The sequence below is a fragment of the Notolepis coatsorum genome (assembly GCF_963971535.1).
Source record: "Notolepis coatsorum genome assembly, chromosome: 11".
Classification (NCBI taxonomy): domain Eukaryota; kingdom Metazoa; phylum Chordata; class Actinopteri; order Aulopiformes; family Paralepididae; genus Notolepis; species Notolepis coatsorum.
In genome coordinates, this window is record NC_140175.1 from 9,835,185 (window position 1) to 9,855,722 (window position 20,538).

Here is a 20,538-nt window from a genome sequence, read left to right on the forward strand (position 1 = left end):
AAGGTGCCTGTTGTCTGTGAGAGCAGGCCCACGATGGGGAGTTAACCTGGGGAATGTGGCCCTGAGGATGCAAAAACAGAAGAAAGAAAGCTGTAATGTTAACCCTTACAGAAGGGAAGCAGGACGGCCATGCATGTATAGTCTGAGGTGATGGGGCCTCCGGGGAATTAAAGGTTGAGGTTGTGAAGTTTTAGAGAAACAGGGAGTCTTGAAACGATAGAGAGAATCTTAAAAACTATATAACAATTAAATGTTTAATGTGTACAGTAAAAGTTTTCATAATGTCATGCTTATAATTAACTGTCAGTAGAGAATAATACTAAAATGATGTGTAAAACTGTTTTCTGGAGGGCATCTCTAAGGAGTCTTGATAAGAAATCTTATGGATGGCCTCGCCCGGTACTGCCTGGTACCATACCATGTGGTTACCACAGACAAAGTAGTTGTTTGTTCTGAAGAAATAAGGGACTTTCTCTTACTTAAAAAAACACTAGGTAACTAAAAGTAACGCTAGTAAAAAGGAGGAGGAGTCCATACGGATTATGTATTGTATTTTGGTTTGCTAAACGAAAATGACATCCCTGTGACATCACTGTGTTTAGACCAATCGGAAATATGATACAATATCAATATAAAAAGGAATGTTGCCCATTCAAGGAACAGACTTTTTTGAGACATTGGAAGATGGTGCTTGCAGACACCGGGCACAAGCCGTGCCAGATGAGATGTTTTGTTTTATACTTCTTTTAACTAAATTGGAAATTTTCCAATGAAGTCTCTTTTGTAACTTGCCTTTTCTAATTAAAAATACTTCTTTATAAATATATCCTTTGTATCCATTCTTCTGACCAGACGGACGGGTAAGCATCGAAATGTTGTTTGCATTGTAACTTCACCCTTTGCGTTCTGATTTATGATGTAAAGACTTTAGAAACCAGCCGACAACCACGCGGTCCCGTAATGTTCCTGATTAATGATGTAAAAACTTTAGAAGTGTGGCTTTATCCATACGGAGGCCTAAGGAGAAAAATGTATAAGTATATGTATACTAAAGGTGGGTTCTGTATAACTGTGATTATCAAGTAATGCCATACAGTGGTAATACGGCCAACCGAGTAAGTTAAAGCAAAATAGAATAAAAAATATACTCCGCAATTCCAATCAATCAACCGTATGACTGGGGGGGACGGAGGGGTGCATGTGTGTGAGCCTGGGTCGGCTGGGTTTAAGCCCTGAAGTTTATAGACGCATTGAGTCCTAGACATCCCAGACGTCGCAGGACGCTGCTTGAAGCTGAGATGCGGACCAATGAGTTATGGGATTATCAATCTGACCTAGGCTTATGACTCGTACTTAACAAGCGTGATTGTTTATTATTATTAATGCAAACTGCTCTGATCAATATATCACCCATACTACATAAAGCATTTTCTGACGATCACAGAATTATAAACGACCTCCCCCCCGTTCATCCGCGCATGATGAGTCATAACGTTTAGGATCATGTACAGTTGAATTTTTAATATAGCGTGTATCGGCAACAAACGGCAGTTGATAATCTATATATGCGTTTATGCCTATAACTCACGTTCTAGGAATTACTGCAGAAAACGATAAAAGCATATTTATATTCTAGACGGTATTTTCGTATGAATCTATGAATGAAAAAGTATAATGTCAATTTAGCAATACAATTAAAAAAGTTATAGCCCTGCAAAGAAGGTGAACATCTCCATAGGCTTAGAGTGGTGGCAGAGAGTGGTATGAGACGGGCAAACTCTGTGGCAGTTAATGTGTTAATCATGATTATTATGCCCTCTAAAGTAATTGCTTAACATAGAAATATACAATCAATAAAATAAATGCAACACAATAATTGAAATAATAAAACAACAATAAATAACAAGTGGTAAGGAATTAGATCAAATGAGCATGGTGAGACAGACTAAAGCACCACAGTAAAAAGAGTAAAATTAAATGTATTATTATTATCATTTCAAATGAGCAACTGCTTGAACGGCTGATCTAATCCCAGCAACTGGTTGGGTTGATCTAATCCCAGCAACTGCAAATAGTCACCTAAAAGGTGAAAATCTTCTTTATGATATCAACAACTTCCACATGCCCATCACCCAGCATCAGGAGACTAAATGCACCCATGGGGCCGGCAAGCCCAGTATATGTTTACATGTATTTAAACATGTTAGGGATGGGGTTATGAGAGTGGTTAAGGTTACTAGGTTAGGGTACACTGTGTAGGAGGTCATGCAGCAGGTGATGGCTATTCACCAGCTGACAGGCAGATGGCGCACATGATTAATTTACAGTACAGGGTGTCCCAGGTGGGAGGAAGTTTCCCGTTCTGTTCCATTACATAGGCCCAAGGGTAAAGAAAAACAACCCGGTCTATCTCAGGTTGTAAAACATGGGCATCCCTGATAAAAATCACAATTATAAAAATAGTGCAGCTATATAATTATATGTAGGGTAAACTAAGAGCAAAATGGATAACACTTCAGATATATCGCTAACATGTCGCCTAATAATCTATTATCCTCCTAATATATCACATTATGGTCATTTCTACTACTCAGCATTTTGGAGACAGGGTAAGGGAGAATTCTGCTATAGGATCTGATTCCAGACCAGAAGGGGTATGTGGCTCCAGAGAGTGGGGACGCTTGAAGCCTTTCTCCAACGCGTTCGTGTTTCCGCGTCTCTGATTGGCCAGGTCATGTGACATGTACGCCCAATCGTGGGACCGCAAGTTTTTACATTGGTTAAGCTTAGGCGCTCTTTCGAAGTTGGTTAAGGTTAGAGTTTGTCTTAGAGCATGGCGATAGAACGCCTGCCCTGATTCCAAACTCTAACCTTAACCAACTTCGAAAGAGTCGCCTAAGCTTAACCAGTGATAAACTAGGCGTTAGGTAGTTTGCAGGCTGTTCGACCCGGAAATAGGCGCAGAACTTGCCGTCCCACGATTGGCGCACATGTCACATGACCTGGCCAATCAGAGCGCAAAACGGGAACCCGGAAACACGGACGCGTTGGAGAAAAGCTACACGCAGTGGGGGCACCACTCGGCATTTCACATCTAGATTCTAGACCATCTCTCATCTCATCTCTCATCAGTAACAAAAAGTCAAAACGGGTCAACACTGACATCCAGTGTTGCGTTGCTGATTTCAAAGCTGGTTGCACAATGTTTTAATGACGCCACGTGCCTGCGCTCCCGCGCATGCCCATAAATGTTCCCTCGCATAATCACAGACTAAAGACAATGCCTAATTGCCTATACGAATGGAATGTAACACATTTCATTTACAAGTTGTGTGAATGTATCTCAGAACGTATTTGAACACACCTGACGATCAGCGCTATTGTTATGCAAAGTAGTCAGGTGGGTACTTAACAAGTTGGCGCATCAGTCGAGTGCAGCGCATTCCTGTGTGCACATCCGTGCATGTGCGTGCGCGTGCTTCTGCTCACAGAGCCGGTTGCACGGCGTGCAACCCCGTCCCATGAGCAACGCACCCCTGCTGACATCGTACACTTCTCACCACTAGAGGGCACAATCGCACACACGTTTCTTTTGTTATTGTACAGACTTTGAATCCAGTGAAAAAAAGTTAGATATAGAGACATTAAATATAGCCTCGTAAAGTCACATTTAAATAAATAAAAATGAGTCAATCAAGTGTTGCAGCGTCTGATGCAGAGTACAAAACACTGACATAGTTCTTGATGCAGAGTACAAAACACTGACATAGTTCTTGATGCAGAGTACAAAACACTGACAGATTTCTTGATGCAGAGGACAAAACACTGACAGATTTCTTGATGCAGAGGACAAAACACTGACAGATTTCTTGATGCAGAGGACAAAACACTGACCGATTTCTTGCAAACATTTTTAGACTGGATGATCACACCCACAGAAAATCCTATTTCCTTAACCCTCTGTTAGGATTAGGGGAAGAACGGAACCCAATATGCAGAACGATGGAGGAGCCCCAGAACTACAGAATGACAGGATAACGGAGATGGTGGTTGCTCTTCACAAAAAGGTGGTGTTCTATTTATTTTAGAACCGAGGGAGCAAGGTTAAACTACAAATAACAAAAAGAACATAAACAGTGCAGCAGTGCTGGCACTAGTGAAACAGCGAACTTGAGGATACGGAAGATAAACCGGAACAACAAAACACTAACACTTACTTAGAATGAAAACACAGTGCAACACGACGTGGACAGGAACGGGGGGAAACTGGATGTATGTCGCCACACAGAACAGAGGAAGGACACACACTTAAATACTAGACTAATTACAATTGACAACACCTGGCATGGCCAGTCCAAAAACATAGAAACAATTAAACACCAACTAGACACAAAAGCAATTCACAACAACAACCAAGGCAATATCACAAACAACAACCAGACAGGGGGATGACAATTAAACAAGGAAAGGAAAAGCCCAGGACAACATACATGAAGAAATTAACTCAACTATTTTAAAGAAACACAAAATGGTGGCTTGCATCATCTGGCCCATCTGATGGTGACCACTAGAGGGAGGTAGGAGACCAAGTAGGAGACCACTGTTTCCATTGTGGCCAATGTTCACTTTGTGAGCAAAGTTCTCATTGTCCTCCCTGGAACCGTTACACCCTCATGTTGTGTTAGGAATTGGCACCACTGACCGTTGTTAGCGGGTCAATGTTGACCCGGGGTCTAAGGGCCCGGGTCCACCTGCCTCATATTTCTGTGCGCAAGCGTCTTTTTTCAATGTATTCCAATGGGGAGGGAGCGTATGCGGCCGATTGCGGCCACATACAGGTAATGCGCTGCAGTCAGCTTCTTTTTTTAGCGCCTTTCAGCTTTTTTATGCGGCCGCACACAGCCTTTTTGGTTCTTTCAATAACCTCTCCTTTAAGGAGGGTTAGTTCGATATCAAGTCCTAGATTGATTAGATCAACACATTAGGTTTGGTTCAGACGTCTCTGAGGTTATCTCTAGCTAAAAGCTAGATTCAAGGTTGGATATTAGACGTATCCTTTTATCATCAGTAAACTCTATTTCAGTTTATCATTTCACCAGGTAAGTGTTTAAACATACTAATTTAAACCTTTAAATGTGCAGGAACCGCAAATACCTTAACAGGTGAAATGCTCCTTTAAACTCTTCCTTGGAAGGTGTAACGCAACAAAAGTACCAGTTGGAATATCCTAGGTTAGGGGAATGCAATTACCATTTTAGGTGAAATTACCCTTTAAACCCTCTCTCTTTACAGGAAAATCTGTGAGGATTCTGTGAGGATTGGCCCATTCCCCGCCACACGCTTCTTCAAGGTACTGTGATGATTGGTCCATTCCCCGCCACACGCTTCAGGAGCGATTACCAATTTCCATCACGCACCTGTTGTAGTTTGTAATTAGCACTCCAGAGGCTTCATATACTCTATCAATCGTTGTCGGGTCGTTTTGGATTACTACTGCTATTGCCTGTTCCCCCCCGTTGTTGTGCCTCGTCTACTTCTTCTCCAGGACGTCCTTGGAAGTCGCCGCTGGTGTATATCTCGATCATCCGTTGGAGCTGTGCCTCGTTGCCCGCTTTACGCGTTTGCGCTTTGGTGAGTTTTTGGAAACAAACCTTTGGATTATCTGTTTTTTGTGTGTTTGGATAACACTGAAGAAATACCGTTTTTGTTTTGTACTGGACTCAGCTAATTTGTGTGTTAGGATAACACTGAAGAAATACCGTTTTTGTTTTGTACTGGACTCAGCTAATTTGTGTGTTAGGATAACACTGAAGAAATACCGTTTTTGTTTTGTACTGGACTCAGCTAACTTGTGTGTTGGTACACCGAAGATCAAGTCACCTGTGATTTATACTGGACTCAGCTAAGGAGGACTGAACTGCACTGCCTCTGTGTACAGTTGGATTGATTATTGACCACTCTCTCTCTCTCTCCATTTCCTCCCCGTGTTGGATCCGGGAGTATCTGCAGAGCCGCAGAGGTAGTGGCGCCTACGCCGATTCCCCACCTCTAAACCGGGAGGATCTGCAGAGCCGCAGACAACTCTGCCGAAAGCATTCTCCTTTTTGTTAATTCTGATTTGTTATTTGGCTCATTTCTGATTCTGTAATAAATACGCCCTAGTGTTTGGCTAACTCTGAACTACCTGTCTGTGCCGTGCTGTTGGGGTCGGTTTCAAACCATAACATTATCATCAGTGATTCAACCATAATCGATGTCATCAATACTCTAGGAGTCTAGGTTATGGGAATGCAAATACCATTTTAGGTGAAGTTACCCTTTAAACCTTCTTTCCTCACATGAGAAACATCAGTACCCATATATCAAGTTAAATCAAATACAAAATACAATATCAAAGTAACAAAAGGTGAACGGGGTCGAAGCCCTTGGAATGTCCTTGTGTTCTCGTTCAATCAGTTCGTGTATCATTCAAAGGATATAGGTCAGTTCAACCCGTGGGAGTTCTTATGGTTCAAGTTCTATCAGTTCAACCCGTGGGAGTTCTTATGGTTCAAGTTCTATCAGTTCAACCCGTGGGAGTTCATATGGTTCAAGTTCTATCAGTTCAACCCGTGGGAGTTCTTATGGGTCAAGTTCTATCAGTTCAACCCGTGGGAGTTCTTATGGTTCAAGTTCTATCAGTTCAACCTGTGGGAGTTCTTATGGTTCAAGTTCTATCAGTTCAATCCTACCGGACTGTTGAGGCAACGGGAGTTGAGCAACAGGGGTATTCGAATCAGGCTGGCATTAGCGTTGAGCTATTTCAGGGTTCAATCCAAAGTATGTTATGAGGTGGTGAGCAACTTAACATTACACTCTGATTATTGCTGTGATGTACTTTTATAATTAAATAAATACATTTCATATACATTTGAAATGCATGGTTTGTTGTGTTCTTTATCAGTAGTTTATAAATGTATGTAGCGATCTACTTTTTCTCCCCATTTTTTTATTTTTCTCCCGTCCCCAATTTTGTATTGTCCAATTCTAGCCTCCCCTGTCTCGAACGTTGCTAGACCATGCCCCCCACAAGCCGGCTGCAATGTGGACGACGCCTTGCATCAGGTGTCCCCTCCGGTATTCGAGGAGGCAGCCGTCGCATCTTTTCACCTGCACAGCGCGATCTCTCAGCGGCGAGGTCTGCGTGGGAGGGACACGCCGCCCCCCGTCGCTTCCTGATTCTACTGCGCAGGCGCACCAACCGACCTGTAGGAGTCACTGTCCACAACGTCCAATCCCCACCCACCAGCTTCCCACCCCCTAATACTGCCAATTGTATTAGTATGAACGACCAGCCAAGCTGGTAGCAACACCGAGAGCTGGGCTCGAACCCAGCATCTCCTGCATTGGTGGCGAGCGCCTTGCCCACTGCGCCACCTAGCCGCTCTGTTATGGCAATTCATGATGTATTTTTGTAAGTTTGGGTAAACACCAAATTTCTCTTTTGGGTCTCGAGCTGAAAAAGTTTGGGAACCCCTGCTCTAGCCCATTCCACCGGGTGGCTCCGTAAGAGGAGATACACATTATTTTCAGGTTGGTTTTCATCACAGGTTTTTTGCTTCTTACATTTACCGGTAATTGATTATTTCTTGCAGAGTTTTAAAGTTTACAATATCAATGAATTTCAAAATGTGTGATTGTAGAAACAGTGTGTGTGTGTGTGTGGTCCCGAAATCCTGCATTGTTTATTACTCTTATTGCTCTTTTTTGTAGGATAGTCAATGTATTTATGGTTGTTTTGTATGTGTTACCCCGTACCTCTGTGCAGTAATGCAGGTAAGGCAAGATCATTGCACAGTACAACTATTATTATCTATTATCAACTGAATGTCTGTATTTATCTGGCAGTTTCCAAACACCATACATTTTGTTTTATTTAGATTTAAAGATAATTTATTTATATCAAACCAGAGTTTGTATTTATTCATTTACCGTCATAAGCTGCTGGATGTCCTCCCCTGTACAGAACATGTTAGTATCATCAGCAAATAGTACACACTTCAATACATTTGAAGGGCCGATCGGGCTTAAGACGTTAATAACATGAACAAGTCCCCAGCAGTGGTTAGCATTGTTGTCTCACAGCAAGAAGGTCCTGGGTTCAAACCCCAGCAGTGGTTAGCATTGTTGTCTCACAGCAAGAAGGTCATGGGTTCAAACCCCAGCAGTGGTTAGCAGTGTTGACTCACAGCAAGAAGGTCCTTGGTTCAAACCCCAGCAGTGGTTAGCAGTGTTGACTCACAACAAGGTCCTTGGTTCAAACCCTAGCAGTGGTTAGCAGTGTTGACTCACAACAAGGTCCTTGGTTCAAACCCCAGCAGTGGTTAGCAGTGGTTGGCCGATAGATAGATAGATGGGAGGGCTGGGCCTGGGCCTTTTTTTGATCCACCTTTTCTCCCATTTTCTATATTTTCTCCCATCCCAATTTCGTATCATCCAATTCAACCCTCCCCTGTCACGAACGCTGTTTCTTGCCTCCCACAAGCCGGCTGCAATGTGGACTAAGTCATACATAGCACAAGTCCCCTCCGGTACTTGAGGTAACAGCAGTCACATCTTTTCACCTGCGCAGCTCGATCTCTCAGTGGCGAGGAGTAACGCGTGGGAGGCTCACGCTGCTCCCGACACTTCCTGATTCTACTGCGCAGGCGCACCAACCGACCTGTAGGAGTCGCTGTCCACAACGCCCCATCCCCACCCATCAGTTTCCCACCCCCTAATATGGCCAATGTGTATTAGTATGAACGACCAGCTAAACTGAAAGCAATGTGGAGCGCTGGGCTCGAACAGGCGAGCCCAGCGTCTCCGCATTCGTGGTGAGCGCCTTGCCCACTACGCCACGTAGCCGCCCCCCGAGGCGGCTCGTTCTTATTAATCCCTAATGTCATGTATGTTGTGTATGTCATAAATGTCGATATGAATTGAAAATGGGGGACCCTGATGTACACAAGACGAAAGTCTTTCTCTGGTCTGCATCCCCTTAACAATTGTGTGTATTGCGCCGTACTGTATTGTACCCATTCTGCAATCTGTTAAATAAAGTTTTCATTCATTCATTCATTTCTCCCCCACTACTCCCAAAAGTAACACTAAATAGATAAAGTACAACAATGCCAGACTCAAGAAACTGTGTTCCCTTTGGCGCAATACACACAATTGTTAAGGGGATGCAGACCAGAGAAAGACGTTTGTCTTGTTTACATCAGGGTCCCCCATTTTCAATTCATATCGACATTTATGACATACACAACATACATGACAGCTTTGACTGTTTGTACGATGAAACAAAGAACTTCTAAGATATACATTAACTTGGATTTCAGTGATATTCAGCGGTTATGTCAGTGTTCTTAAAAACTTGTAGTTGTGCATGTCATAAAAAAACAAACTCGCATCATTTGGGTATTTCTGAATGTTTTGGCATATGAGTCTATATAGGATGCATTTTTGTGTAATTGTTTGATCATAATACAGGACTAAGGAACATGGTATTTTTTTATTTCAAATTATATATATAGGACTATGTATAAAGAAACCATTTCTTCTTTCACAAAGGCTCTTTCAGAAAGGCTCAAGTACCTCGGAGCCTACATATCCGAGGACTTGACATGGACCACACACATTGACAGTGTTGTGAAGAAGGCACGACAACGCCTCTACTTCCTCAGGCGCCTAAGGAAGTTCCAAGTCAGTCAGAAGATCCTTAAGAACTTCTACTCATGTACAATAGAGAGCATCTTGACCGGCAACATCACCTCCTGGTTTGGGAATAGCACTGCACAAGACGGAAGCAGACTACAAAGAGTGACACGTTCAGCCGAACGCACAATTGGAGGGGGGCTCCCCACCCTCCAGAACATTTACAACAAGCGTTGCAAGGGCAAGGCTAAGAGAATCATTAAAGACTCCAGTCACCCGAACAACTGCCTCTTTGAACTGCTGCAGTCTGGCAAGCGATACCGGAGTCTCAAGGCGAGCACAGAAAGACTCAGAAGAAGCTTCTATCCCCAGGCCATCAGGCTGCTAAACTAACAATGAATGAACACTACACAACAACAACCACCAAACGCACATAGCACACACATCCACACGCACACACTCACTTTAAACAAACACACTGTAGCACCCACTCCACACACTTTATAGCACACACCCACTTTAAACAAACACACTGTAGCACCCACTCCCCACACTTTATATTTATTGATGAAGGATTGCACTACAACTCGTACACCTTACTGTAAATTGTACCTAAATTGTACCTCATCCCATTTCTGCTTTGCACTAGATAGTACTGTACATTAGTACACTGCATAGTATTGTATATTATATGGTAACTCAGAACATTGTACATATGTCTATACCGAACACTGTGACCTCATTTTCTTCTTCTAAAATTACATGCTATACTATGTTATTTGATACTATCTTGTCTAGCACAGTCTCTGGAGCGTAACAGTAAGAAGCATTTTGTATGAAAGTATTCTGTACTTCTGTATGACAACTATTAAAGAAACTTGAACTTGAAACTTGATATAAAGCTAATGTTTTGTGTAATTGTTATACTCATTGAGGACCATTACATTTGTAGTATTAATCGTAGAATCATATCATATCAGTACCTTCAATAAAGAGTAGATCTGACTACTTTACTGAATTAACAATTACTGTGAATATCTCCAAACCACGCTCACAAACATTGAGTAACAATACCTTGGAATGATGTAATTGATATGGATATTAGTCGCGCTACTGGAGAAAAAGACGCTGGTACCCTTGACAGTTAAAAAAAAAATCACTTTATTCATTCCAGATGTAGCTTATTTTTCCAATCATATTGTACTGAACAAAGATTAGCAACACATTTTCTTGCGGTGAATTCCTGCCTGAACATTCAAGACATGCTGTATTGCGTGGGGCTTTTAGAGAGGAAGATCCGTAGGACATCACAACGTCGATTCCTGAACGCAACCTCTTTGATATAGCTAGAGGAGAGATTACACCCATGCAGCCTCGAGTGTCGTGTGCAGTGTAAACAAACATTGTTTATGAGAACACATCCAATGGGAACACAGTTTCTTGAGTCTGGCGTTGTTGTACTTTATCTATTTAGTGTTACTTTTGGGAGTAGTGGGGGAGAAATGAATGAATGAAAATTGTTAAGGGGATGCAGACCAGAGAAAGACTTTCGTCTTGTTTACATCAGGGTCCCCCATTTTCAATTCATATGGACATTTATGACATACACAACATACATGACATTAGGGATTAATAAGAACGGCCGCTGCTGCTGAAACCACCGCCTCGCTGGCTCTTCAGCTTCACAGCGCGGCAGCGGGTGATAAGGGGGGCGTGCTAGCCGCGGTCACGTGGGCTTAGTGGCCAATCAGAGGAACCCAGAAACCGAACTGCTTTGTATTTGGCATAGATGCGCCCAGGCCCAGCCCCCCCATCTATCTATGGCCGGCCGGCCGGCCCCGCCCTCTCTCTCTCTCTCTCTCTCGCGAGAGCTCTCCTGCACAGGGAGGGGGGAGGAGGAAGGACACGTGGAGAGGCAGGAGGAAGGATTGGCTGGAGGAGGGAAGGGGAGGATCTGCAATGACAACCATACTACATGCAGCTAGTTAGGTATCAATACAGGGGGTTTTGTGCAATGATATGTTTATGCATCAGGATCACACACACCCTGCAGGGGTGTCAGGGATTGAACCCTACACTAATATACAGCTGACATGGTGTTATTAGCCCATTCTGAATAGGATACAGACAAATACATAATGATTCTTTATTAGAATGCAATGATATGTTTATGCATCCCATTACATTGTATTACACTGTTATGTATCCGTCTGTTGTTTGATAGTAAAGAGATAACCTTCTGTAATGTGGCAGTGCAAGTGTTAAGGGCTACTCAGTAACACCCTTTAATAAGACTTTCAGTGACTTTGAGTTGCACCTTAAACACATTTCAAAGTGTTTCTTTTTCTCCTTGTCCTTGGTACTCTCTGAATGAAGGCTATTGGAGTTCATCTATTGTTTTCCGATGCATGGCACGTTTAGTGCCATGCTCATAGATGAGGTGAGTATCTTTAGATTAGGGATGCTCGACATTGGCTTTTTTACCGATACCGATATTCCGATATTGTCCAACTCTTAATTTCCGATACCAATATCAACCGATACCGATATATGCAGGGTTTCCCGCCCCAAAAAACTGAATAATTTCAGGTAACTAATAATTTCACTGGATAAATATATAACAAATATTGTTATTGTTTTTTTTTTTTTTTTAACCGATACCGATATTTTCCGATATCACATTTTACTGCCGATATCGGCCGATAATATTGGTCGGCCGTTAATATCGGACATCCCTACTTTAGATAGTAATTCATTCATTCATTCACCTTTTCATGGCAACATAGGATGATCAATCCTTTACTAAAGGGGCCGCTCCGCGTGCACACGTTCAAGAGTCTTGTTGACGGCCTCATGGCCTCCGTGCTTCAACTCAACTTTCATACTCACTCTGCATAGCTGTATGGTGCCTCTCCGCTCTCTCTGTCTCTCCCTTTAATTCGTGTGTGTGTGTGCATAGTTTCTCTCCCACTAAGTGGATGTTGCATGAATATCACACAAGCGATAACTCAAAGGGTGTTCAACGTGTTGTGGAATACGCACATAACATAGGTGAAAGCCAACCATATATAATGTAGTGTGCCAGTAATAGAGTCAGGAGTAGTGAGAGCTATCGATCAGAAGGGACCCTACATCCTTAATACACAGGAGTAATGGACGTACACTAACGCTACACAATTAACTGTGAAGAGGTCATTGTGTTACAATGGAGAACCCGATACTCTTGCGGATGAGGCCTGTGGAGGCAGGTGTCAACATGCATGAATTCCCATATTGGAAATGTCATGAGCTATTGGGGATACTTGCAGCCGGGTATTAATCACAATGAGATTAACAGGTACATAATTATACAACCATGCAATATGGGTTAGGGAGGTATGTATGCATATGCACGCAACATCCGTTTAGTTTGAGGGTAGCTATGCACACACACACACCCATTATCCCTCTCTTACCCATTCTAATGTATTTTCCATTATCTCTCTCTTTCTCTCTCTCCGTGTAGTTTGCCAATGATAGAGGCATGATATTCTGTACTCTGAGGAATGTGTACTTAAAAAGAACTGTCAGGATAACGTCACACAAGCGATAGACCAAAGGATGTTCAACGTGTGGTGTAATACGCCCATAACATATGTGAAAGCCAAACATAAAGAATGTATTGTGCCAGTGATATATTCAGTGGTATTGGGATATATCGATCACAATGGACCCTACATCCTTAATGCATATGATTCATGGATGTACACTAACGATACACAATTCAATGGGAACATGTCATTATGTTACGATGGAGAACCGCTAATCTTGCAGATGATGCCTGTGGAGGCAGTGTCAACATACAGGAATTCCCATATTGTAAACGTCATGATATATTGGGGATACGTGCATTCTAGTAATAATCACAATGAGATTAACAGATACATAAATATAAACCAAGGAGATATGATTTAGTGATGTCTGTTTGAATATGCCTACAACATCCACTTAGTGGGAGAGAAACTATGCACACACACAAATTAAAGGGAGAGACAGAGAGAGCGGAGAGGCACCATACAGCTATGCAGAGTGAGTATGAAAGTTGAGTTGAAGCACGGAGGCCATGAGGCCGTCAACAAGACTCTTGAACGTGTGCACGCGGGGCTGTCCCTTTAGTAAAGGATTGATCATCCTATGTTGCCATGAAAAGGTGAATGAATGAATGAATTACTATCTAAAGATACTCACCTCATCTATGAGCATGGCACTAAACGTGCCATGCATCGGAAAACAATAGATGAACTCCAATAGCCTTCATTCAGAGAGTACCAAGGACAAGGAGAAAAAGAAACACTTTGAAATGTGTTTAAGGTGCAACTCAAAGTCACTGAAAGTCTTATTAAAGGGTGTTACTGAGTAGCCCTTAACACTTTCACTGCCACATTACAGAAGGTTATCTCTTTAACACAATGTAATGGGATGCATAAACATATCATTGTATTCTAATAAATCACACACACCCTGCAGGGGTGTCAGGGATTGAACCCTACACTAATATACAGCTGACATGGTGTTATTAGCCCATTCTGAATAGGATACAGACAAATACATAATGATTCTTTATTAGAATGCAATGATATGTTTATGCATCCCATTACATTGTGTTACACTATTATGTATCCATCTGTTGTTTGATAGTAAAGAGATAACCTTCTGTAATGTGGCAGTGAAAGTGTTAAGGGCTACTCAGTAACACCCTTTAATAAGACTTTCAGTGAGTTGCACCTTAAACACATTTCAAAGTGTTTCTTTTTCTTCTTGTCCTTGGTAACCATTTTATGCCTGATATTCTATAATCATATTTCAAATTGCATGTGTCCGGATGGCAGAATTCAGTACTGTATCTACAAAACCTTCTGTTTAATCATCTTCCATCTATTAATTTGCTTAGATTTTTTTTTATATTCTCATTTGGTTCATTACCATTTACTCAAACCTAGTAACAGACACAGTATTTCTGACACTGGGAACACATTCCCTGAGATCCATAGATGTCCCTAGAATTTCATTCAGAGTTTTTATTTGCCACATGGAAGCAATACAATCACACAGTTTTCATACAAAATCATAAATACAGTTCTACCATGGGCAAAAGGAGCAGGAAGAAGAATAAATCTTACGGTTACCTGCTCCCTATTCTTAAACTAAACAAGTATCAGTTTCATTTGTTCATTTCAAACCATACAATCAGATACCAAGAACATGCAAATGGACATATATTTTTAAAAAGTCTGTAAATGTGTATTCTACGTTCTTATGGAATGAATGAGATAAAAAATAAAATAAAAAAATTCATAACGCAATAATTTGCTGTGTTACTAATTTATCTAATTAACGCGATAAACTGACAGCACTACTACAAACATATTACTGTTCTGACAATATTGATAACAGTAATAAACAGTCGCTGAAAAGAATACTTTCTTTCAACCTTGATCATGTGTGGAGTCAGACTCGGGTAACGGATGACTCTGCGATACGTCCGACGTGTCCTCGCCTTCTTCCTCCTTACAATCGGACTTGGAGGGAGCTCTTCGGAAGCTTTTCGGAAGCTTTTTGGAAAACCTTTTGGACGGCGTTAAATAGTGATATTTTGGTGAAGATGTTGAGTAATCAGAACTGTGTTCAGTTTCAGAGGTACTTAGCTCCCCATCATGTTCAGGCTCAGACTCAGTTTCACATGAAGGTGTCACCTGTGGCCTCGGGTTCTGATCCCCAGTCTGAATGTCGCCGTCCTCCTCCTCTGGGCCAGAGAAAATGGGACAGTGCGCATAATTGATGTTCTTGGCCTTTAGGAACCCGTCTAGAGAGTCGAACACCTCTATGTCAGTGGAGGGAGACGCCGCTGCTAGTTTTGAGGTGGAGTCTTGATCTATGGATTGTTCACGTTGCAGATCTTCATGTTCCAACCCTGGCTCTTTAAGTGAAGCTTCAGTCTTGACCGCACTTTCACACTGTGAAGAGTTAAAGAGTGCATGTTTAGAAGATTCAGTACGTTATAGGCTCATATCTCTGATTCATATGTCCCATGCATACTGATGTGGATACACAGATACTGATGCCATTACAGAGGGTGATATCAGGCTAAAATACTGCAGGTACTGAGGATGATACCAGGCTAAAATACTGCAGGTACTGAGGGTGATACCAGGCTAAAATACTGCAGGTACTGAGGGTGATACAAGGCTAAAATACTGCAGGTACTGAAGGTGATACCAGGCTAAAATAATGCAGGTACTGAGGGTGATACCAGGCTAAAATACTGCAGGTAGTGAGGGTGATACCAGGCTAAAATACTGCAGGTACTGAGTGTGATACCAGGCTAAAATACTGCAGGTACTGAGGGTGATACCAGGCTAAAATACTGCAGGTACTGAAGGTGATACCAGGCTAAAATACTGCAGGTACTGAGGGTGATACCAGGCTAAAATACTGCAGGTACTGAGGATGATACCAGGCTAAAATACTGCAGGTACTGAGGGTGATACCAGGCTAAAATACTGCAGGTACTGAGGATGATACCAGGCTAAAATACTGCAGGTACTGAGGGTGATACCAGGCTAAAATACTGCAGGTACTGAGGGTGATACCAGGCTAAAATACTGCAGGTACTGAGGGTGATACCAGGCTAAAATACTGCAGGTACTGAGGGTGATACCAGGCTAAAATACTGCAGGTAGGGTATATTTGCAGTTGTTAAGTTAATCTAACTCACTTGGAGTGTGAATGTGATATATCACAGGAAACGACTCAACCTCTATATATACTAGATAATAGTCAGATATAACTTCAGTTAGTAAATATAAATGGTCATATTTAATAAATATAAATTATATGATATTAGTAAATATAGATGATAGTGATATTTAATCTCAGTTAGTAAATAGAGAATAGTCATATTTAACTTCAGTTGGTAAATATAGAGAAGTCATATTTAACTTCAGTTAGTAAATATAGAGAATAGCTACTGATGTTTATATGATACTGTATGACTCCTACAATGTAAATGTAAGGAGATAAAATTATTCACACATCCTTACATGAACATATTCTGTACACTATGTTCTCAGTCGCTCTATAGCTCCCGTCTCTGCTCAGTATCTGCTTCTGACACTATAATGTAAACGGCCTATGATATATAATCAGCGAAGGGAGATGTACCTTATGGACTAATATGGACAGTCGAGACACAGTAGATGCATCATGAGAACATACACATCAGAATTGACATAAATATGTATCAGGTAATATGACTTTGTCTGTGAGAGATATAAAACATGTACACCGTTACTGTGTTACGGTCTCTTATATCCTCTGCTCTTTATCCTCTCCTCTTCGCCACCCTTCTTCCCCACTCTTTTACTAACGAAAGAGCATTTTTATTACACAAACTGTATGGATCCATACTATAATAGACAACCTTATTGAACTTGTCTTTAGGAATTGTCTCCTAATCATTCGGATATTCATCTCAATATTAGCATTCCGATTTCTATTCTTAATACCTCGGACCACGGATCTTGATTTAGATCAAAACACATCATTACAGTGATATAATCACCTGCATAAACAGTGGTTCAGGAGGTAGTGCGGTCGTCTGGTAATCAGAAGGTTCCTGGTTCGATTCCAGCTCGTCCCGGGCCGTGTGTCGAAGTGTCCTTGAGCAAGACACATAACCCCTAACTGCTCCCGTTAAGCAGGTTGGCACCTTGCATGGCTGCCTCCGCCGTCTGTGTTGTTTAAGTTCTTCCATCCTCTTGAAGCTCTTCCAACACTGGCCACAGCAGTAAGGTTTCTCTCCTGTGTGTACCATGTGGTGACGTTTAAGTCCTGCCTTTGTCTTGAAGCTCATGTCACACTGGCCACAGCAGTAAGGTTTCTCTCCTGTGTGTACCATGTGGTGTATTTTTAGGTTCGTCTTTGTCTTGAAGCTCATGCCACACTGGCCACAGCAGTAAGGTTTCTCTCCTGTGTGTAACATGTGGTGACGTTTAAGCTCTGCCTTTGCCTTGAAGCTCATACCACACTGGTCACAGCAGTAAGGTTTCTCTCCTGTGTGTATCATGTGGTGTATTTTAAGATGTGTCTTTGTCTTGAAGCTCTTCCCACACTGGCCACAGCAGTAAGGTTTCTCTCGTGTGTGTACCATGTGGTGACTTTTAAGCTCAAACTTAGTCTTGAAGCTCATACCACACTGGTCACAGCAGTAAGCTTTCTCTCCTGTGTGTACCATGTGGTGTCGTTTAAGTTCTTCCATCCTCTTGAAGCTCTTCCCACACTGGTCACAGCAGTAAGGTTTCTCTCCTGTGTGTATCATGTGGTGTTGTTTAAGATGCTTCTTCGTCTTGAAGCTCATGTCACACTGGTCACAGCAGTAAGGTTTCTCCTCTGTGTGTACCATGTGGTGTTGTTTAAGATGCGTCTTTGTCTTGAAGCTCATGTCACACTGGTCACAGCAGTAAGGTTTCTCTTCTGTGTGTACCATGTGGTGTCGTTTAAGTTCTTTCATCCTCTTGAAGCTCTTCCCACACTGGTCACAGCAGTACGGTTTCTCTCCTGTGTGTATCATGTGGTGTTGTTTAAGCTCTGCCTTTCTCTTGAAGCTCTCCCCGCACTGGTCACAGTAGTAAGGTTTCTCTCCTGTGTGTACCATGTGGTGACTTTTAAGTTCTGCCTTTCTCTTGAAGCTCTCCCCGCACTGGTCACAGCAGTAAGGTTTCTCTCCTGTGTGTACCATGTGGTGTTTTTTTAGGTTTTCCTGTCTCTTAAAGCTCTTCCCACACTGGTCACAGCAGTAAGGTCTCTCTCCTGTGTGTACTATGTGGTGACGTTTAAGATATTTCTTTGTCTTGAAGCTCTTCCCACACTGGTCACAGGAATGACGTCTCAATTCCTCCATGTCTCTATTGGTTGCCGGGCAGCAGGACAGGGGATGGATCTGGGGAACAGAGAGAAACAGAAACATTCAAATAAAGAGATAGGTTTATAAACTGGCAGTCTAAGGCCATGTATAGATGTATGCTTTAAAGTGGAAATGAAGCAGTGAGCAATGTGATCCTAGTTTGTTTGTTGTGTACCTTGTGTAAGACAGGGTTCTATAATCAAATGTGAAATCTATCTTATTTGTCTGAAAAATCAAATATAATATCCCTGTTTTCAACATGGGGGCCGCCATTTTGTTGCTGACGTCATGGCTGACGTCATGCCACTGGTTGGGTGTATACACGGCTGGTTAGCTGCCTATAGTGAATGGGTCAGTCAGTAAATAAAATGTTGCCTACAAAACAACGGGACCGCGGTGGTTCTGTTTGTATTGCTCCTGGCTGTTCAAACTAATTTTACCATGTGAGAGAGAGGAAAGTTGGTTAATTTCCACAAACTACCAGTGAAAAAAACAGTGTTGTTGTCACGTTGGCTCAGGCTGGCTGCACTCAGGCGGCGCGACCAGCCTGTTGGACAGGGAAGGAGGATCTGCAGCGAACACTTCATTGCCTCGGATTATGTTGTTGGGGTGGGATGTTTGTCCAGAAGACCACTAATCAGCTGAAGCCGGACGCGGTTCCCTCAGTCTTCGACAGACAGACCGGCGTTAGCTCTCGGGAGCGATCGCTAGCTAGTTGGCACCAGCCGGGGACCGGAGTTAGCTCTCGGGAGCGTCGCGGAGCATTCAGCCTGCTGGCTACCTAGATCCACTTCAACCAGCCGAGCGTCGGGAGCTCCAGCAGCTTGTTGATGTGCTAATAGCCTGGAGCCAGCTACCGTTAGCTTGCAGAGGCTCCAGCACACCGACAAGCTGTGTAGCCAGCTACCGTTAGCTTGCCGAGGTTCCAGCACACCGACAAGCTGTGTAGCCAGCTACCGTTAGCTTGCCGAGGTTCCAGCACACCGACAAGCTATGTAGCCAGCTACCGTTAGCTTGCCGAGGTTCCAGCACACCGACAAGCTGTGTAGCCAGCAGGCTGAATGCTCCGCGACGCTGGTTGAAGTGGATCTAGGTAGCCAGCAGGCTGAATGCTCCGCGACGCTCCCGGGTGCTAACTAGCTAGCGATCGCTCCCGAGAGCTAACTCCGGTCCCCGGCTGGTGCCAACTAGCTAGCGATCGCTCCCGAGAGCTAACGCCGGTCTGTCTGTCGAAGACTGAGGGAACCGCGTCCGGCTTCAGCTGATTAGTGGTCTTCTGGACAAACCTTCCACCCCCAACAACATAATCCGAGGCAATGAAGTGTTCGCTGCAGATCCTCCTTCCCTGTCCAACAGGCTGGTCGCGCCGCCTGAGTGCAGCCAGCCTGAGCCAACGTGACAACAACACTGTTTTTTTCACTGGTAGTTTGTGGAAATTAACCAACTTTCCTCTCTCTCACATGGTAAAATTAGTTTGAACAGCCAGGAGCAATACAAACAGAACCACTGCGGTCCCGTTGTTTTGTAGGCAACATTTTATTTACTGACTGACCCATTCACTATAGGCAGTGTACCAGCCGTGTATACACCCAACCAGTGGCATGACGTCAGCAACAAAATGGCCGCGCCCATAATGCTAAATGCTTCAGAAATGCACACAACAAATCGTTTTTTCTTAGAAACTGCTTATTTTTATAACGTGATTTCTTCTGTGGCTTATCTAAATACTAATGTGATGCTATGAATATGTATTTATCGCACTGCTTCCTTTCCACTTTAAGACCTGAGGAACCGTGCCTTACAGTGAAATTACAGAGGTTCATTCTCCACTGGACACATAAGTAAGTAAGATGTAAGATGGCGCCACGGACGGCTGCTGTGTTGTGCGCTCCTCATAGACCTAGCAACTCTTAGTTATT